This window comes from Erythranthe guttata, chromosome 11 (genome assembly GCF_056151865.1).
Source record: "Erythranthe guttata isolate IM_541 chromosome 11, IM_541, whole genome shotgun sequence".
Taxonomy (NCBI): domain Eukaryota; kingdom Viridiplantae; phylum Streptophyta; class Magnoliopsida; order Lamiales; family Phrymaceae; genus Erythranthe; species Erythranthe guttata.
The window spans coordinates 14,374,646-14,380,303 of record NC_142543.1 but is presented as its reverse complement, the minus strand read 5'-3'; positions in this window follow the sequence as shown (position 1 = coordinate 14,380,303).

Sequence of the window (5,658 nt, the reverse complement as noted above, 5' to 3'; positions counted from 1 at the left end):
TCTTTCCTTCCCGGATTATATGTGTTGGAGTAAGGGTTCCTCTATTTTCTGTTGGTGTCATTCACGTAGTTGAGAGACTCCGTTTCTTCAAGGCATTGGTCGGGACTTTGTACTGCATGGACTTGCTGAGTCTGCAGAGCTGCTACTTGCTTTGACAGCTTTTCTAACTTGGCAGTGATGGCGGTGACCCCGTCAAACTCCAAAATTCCTCATGTCTTCTTGGCTCCGCTAATTGACCCTTATGAAGCCCGTATGTATTTATTTCTAGCGATTCGCTCCAAAATTCGTATGCTTCTTCATAGATCAAACTCATGAACATTCCTCCAGCTACAGAGTCGAGCACTGTCCTCGAGTTACCTTGCAATCCATCGTAGAATATTTGCAGCTGGCGCCACTCTTGAAGTCCGTGATTGGGGCATCTTCGGGTAAGTTGTTTAAATCGCTCCAAAGTCTCGAAAAGTGCTTTGTCTGACTCTTGCAAGAAGTTCTGTATTTCTCTCCAGATTTTTTTCAGTTTTGGTTGGAGAGTTGTATGTGTTCATGAAGAGTAGTGCTAGTTGGGGCCAAGATGAGATGGAGTGCGATGCACGAGTTTGTAACCATTCTCGGGCTGCCCCTTGTAGGGAGTGCTTGAAAAGACGGAGTTGCAGTGCTTCTGGTGACACCCCATGCATCTTATGCGAATCACACGTCTCGAGAAAGTTAACCAAGCGGAGATGCGGATCTTCATGAGTTAATCCGCTGAACAACCCATTGTTTTGGAGCATAGTGAGGAGTCCCGCTCGAATTTCAAAATTATTGGCTTCAATGGGGGTTGCTAGATGCTTGAATGAAACTCATTGAGTGTCAGAACGGTGTACTCATCCAATGCTCACTGGCGAGGTTGTGGATTAACGAGCTGGAGGTACTCCTACTCGTTGATGATATTTCCTTCCGCGTCTAGTAAATTTCCTTGGTCATCTCTCCTGCGATTATTTTCTCCTTCCATTGTTGCGAGAACGTTTTGAGCTAACCGTTGATTTCTCCTGGCATGCCTAAAAGTTCGATCAATTTCGGGATCAAAATGTAGCAAGTTCATGTCGTGTCCTCTTTACATAAAAAGTACCTAAAACAAAAATAATAAAATTAATACAAGCAAATAAAATAAATAAACAAATAAAAAATAAATAAAACGGCTGAAGTAAGAAAACTTGCTCAAATTTGATATTAGAATAAATAGATAATTTAGTTGTATTCCCCGGCAACGGCGCCAAAAACTTGTTGAGCTAAATACCTACACGCAAGTGCACGTATCGCAAACAAGTAGTAATAGTGGACTTCTAAGAGTCGGATGTCGACCCCACAGGGAATACTCAAATTACCTAATCATAAGTACCAAATTCTAACAATTATGATTTTTATCTATCCTACGCAAGGTTGTCAACTTTAATCAACTAAATAATTAAGGGTAAATTACAACCACCCCTGAGGTATGGTCAAATTACAAAAATCCCCCACCTGTTTGGGTAATTACAACCACCTCCTCAACTATAAATCTTCTTACACGTCCACCATTTCGCTTTCAAATTTAGTGGAATCTTTGAGATTATATGGAATATTATACCTTTCGTACCCGTTTTCTCCCATTCGAACTCCACATTTTGATTCCAGATGATCATAATATGTGTTTTTTTGGTTGTATATATGAGACTGTGGTGCATCAGAAACTGTATTTTTATACAAAACGAGTACAAACTAGACCACATTCTACGGAATTTTGATGATTATGTTGAATTTAACACCATAAGGGTGGGGATGTAAGAAAAAATCATAGTTGAGGGGTAGATGTAATTATCCAAACAATAGGGGTTTTTCGTAAATTTACCATACCTCAGGGGGGGGGGGGGGGGTGGTGGTGGTTGTAATTTAACAATTAATTAAACTAATTATGAAAGCAAATAAACACGAGAGAATATCAATAAAAACAGATCTAGGATTTTATCTTCCCCGTATGCGATAATTCTTCACCCAATTAAACCTCTATTATGCAAGTTACGATTCCTGATTATCAACCCGAGACACTAAATTACTCATAACCCGCTGTCGCGTGTATTATAAGTCTATTATTCATAAACAGTTCACTATATGCCTATGCAAACCAATTATGAATAAATCATTAACTAACAAGTCTCGTAAATGGCTACCTAAGGTGATATCTTATAGAGTAGGTGACCAACAAGCCAACTTGTGGCTGTGGTCCTTCTCTTTTTCCTTGTAATAAAACAATCGTTTTTCGTTCGTAATAATAAAATATTTCATTTGGCATTCTATATCTCTTATCCCATGCAAGCAACATAGATATAGTCCTAACGAGTTACTCTATTACTGTGAGTTGATCTAGTAGAATCGTGAGATAACTCAGCAATGTAATGTAACTGTTAAACCTTGTTCCTAGTCGATGGGTTACGCCAATAATGAGGATACCGGCCTTTCCCTTTTGAGACTAGCACTTAGTGTATGTGTACTGCGTCTCATCAGTCCTCGGTGTTGTGACATCGGCATACTTGAGTGGGTGCCCATACTGGATGAGTTCACTGAACTCCCTCGCCCTAGAAATCTATAAGTGGTTCTCATTCATCGAGTAATAGGTTTCTAAGATATAGTTGTACACCATTAGTCCTTAAGACCCAGACATCACCGTGACTTCACTAGAGGACCGATTGTATCGTGACCTGTCCCTGAGTCCCACAGCGGACCACTCCAAGGGCCAACGTTCGTGCAATCCGAAATCTAGTGTGAAGTCTGTGCATTGTAGTAGGGGATTCGAGCGCTTGAGTAGTCATGGATATCCTGTGTGTTCTGACGGTTTATAATCCAAGGAATCTCTGGCCAGAGTTGATAGTAGGGTGATTAGGGAAATGTGTTTCCCTAAGTCGCACACGAACGGATTTATAATACCTAGAACGTTCGCACGGTTATTGAACTTTATAAGAGGTCTCGGTGAACCAATGCATCTATTTCAATCGGGACATGTGCTGCGAAGGGATCGTACTGTACGCTAACTATATCATAAGGTTCTTGCAGGCACTTCACTTGTATCTAGGGAATCATGATGCGTAGTTGCTAGACGCCAATCTTGATTCGTTGGGCACCGATTTGATCGGGGATTAGGTAAAATGAGTTTTACTCTAATCGGGACTCTTGGGAGGAGTTCGTATATGAACAATGTGTTGTTCGAATCACAAAGAGTTGTGAGCCCACGGCTAGCATACACCTGAACCATTGAGGGTCACACTTCTCGTGTAATATAGATCCTTGATAACAACAAGCATAGATTAATATGTTAATCTTTGAACGATTGGATGTCGATATGATTGAATCCAAGATTCGTAATTGTGAATTGCGAATCGGAATAAACGTAGAGAAAGAGAGACATGCGGAATTTAGTGAACTTTCTAAATTGGGAAGTTTCCCGATTTAGCAGGTCCACTGAAGTGGAAGTTTCCAATTTTGGAAATTGGAAATTTCGAAGAGGCACTCGTATCGACGAGGACTTTAAGCTCGTCACAAATATAATTTTGTGAACGATCGTTTGTTAGAAACGAGGCCGACGAGGGAATGGGCTTAATGCATCAGTGGGTCAAGCCCAATGACTTAAACCCACAAGGGTTGAAAACCCTAGTATAAATAGACCTCAAACAAGAGTTTGAGATCAGATTTTTACACCCCAAAACCCTAGCCGTCCAGCCCTAGCCGCTCAGCTCTCTCGGCCGCCGCTGCCCCGCCGCGCCGCCGCCGATCACCGCCGCTTGTCGCCGGTTTTCTCCTCTCTACTCCTTCGTTTATTCTTTGTTGTTTATCAAATTAATTATTATATATTTTTTTCTTGGGGACAAAATTTATTAGAATTAAATGACAAGTCTAACTATACATTTGGTTCACATCCTTTATTAAATTCATTACAAAAATGCCCCGCCATTCACAAATTCGGAATATGCATTAAGTAACATTCAAACTGAATTTATCATTTTATCATGCATTTAATATCTTCATTTTTCTTCTAACATATTTTATTTTATTTTACTTTTACACACTTAATTATCTTTATTTTTTATATTATTATAAACAACTTATTTTTAACATTAGATTGAAAATGACGAAAAAAATATATTTTTGCGTTTTGTTAGATACTACAGTAGATTGTATAAATACTATGGTGTACTAGGGTATACTATGGTCTACTATGGCATACTATGGGATACTATAGTGTACTATGGTATACTATGGGTGTACTATTCCGAACCCTATCACCCAACAACTCCCAGCCGCCACGAAACCCTAACATCCAACATCTTTCAGCCGCCGTCAAACTATAGTAACCAACAAATTCCAGCCGCCGCCAAAACTTAGCAACCAACAATTCCCTTACCGCCACCAAAACCTAGCCATCCACCAATTCTAGTCACCGACTAAATTAAACCGTAGTCGCCGACCAAATTAAACCCTAACCATCCACAGTCGTTTCTTTCCACCATACATCTGATATTACACCATCATAGCCGCCGTCTTCCACCATAGATATGACCTCACACTATCATAGTCACCGCCTCCTTGCCTCGATAACCATCCGCCTCATTGTCGTCGCCTCCACCGCTATAGTGCGCCATAGCAACCGCCCCTCAACTAATGAACGGAATAGTAGAGAAAGAGAGAGGAAGCGAGAGAGAGAGAGAGAGAGAGAGAGAGAGAGAGAGAGAGAGAGAGAGAGAGAGAGAGAGAGAGAGAGAGAGAGAGAGAGAGAGAGAGAGAGAGAGAGAGAGAGAGAGAGAGAGAGAGAGAGAGAGGGAGAGAGAGAGAGCGAGAGCGGGAGAGAGAGAGCGAAAGCGGGAGAGGGGGAGAGGGGGAGGGAGAGAGGGGGGAGAGAGAGGGGGAAGGAGAGAGAGGGGGAGAGGGGGAGGGAAATGGGGAAGAGAGAGGGAGAGAGAGAGAGAGAGAGAGAGAGAGAGAGAGAGAGAGAGAGAGAGAGAGAGAGAGAGAGAGAGAGAGAGAGAGAGAGAGAGAGAGAGAGAGAGAGAGAGAGAGAGAGAGAGAGAGAGAGAGAGAGAGAGAGAGAGAGAGAGAGAGAGAGAGAGAGAGAGAGAGAGAGAGAGAGAGAGAGTAGTAATTACTGGTATGGGCCAAAAATACCGCTGCTACTTATGGTCATTGATTCATAGTAGCGTCAAGCGAGAAAAAACATTTATGTAGTAATTACATGTCATGTGTATGGGTATGACAGGAAAAACGAACCGATCCGGAGAAGCCTCGAAATGTGGGAACAAACAAATGTGGATGTATGTTTCGCTTATACGGTAGCAGAAATCGATATGATGGACTATGGAAAATGATGATAAAAAATGGCATCCACACTCACAAGACGAAATCGTATCCTACAGGACAAGGTCTGGATAGTCGTTCGACAGTAAAACAATACGAGGTAGTCAAATTACTGAGAAGGAGCCATGCGAAGCCGACATTAATTAATGCATCGACTGACAAAAGGATAATCTACAGACAAGATGGGTGTTAAACATGTGTACAACCAACTTGAGAAGATGAATAAAGAGAATATGGCGGGGAGGACAGTGGTACAATACGTGATGCATAGCCTTCAACAAAGTGGATATGAATACTGGCATC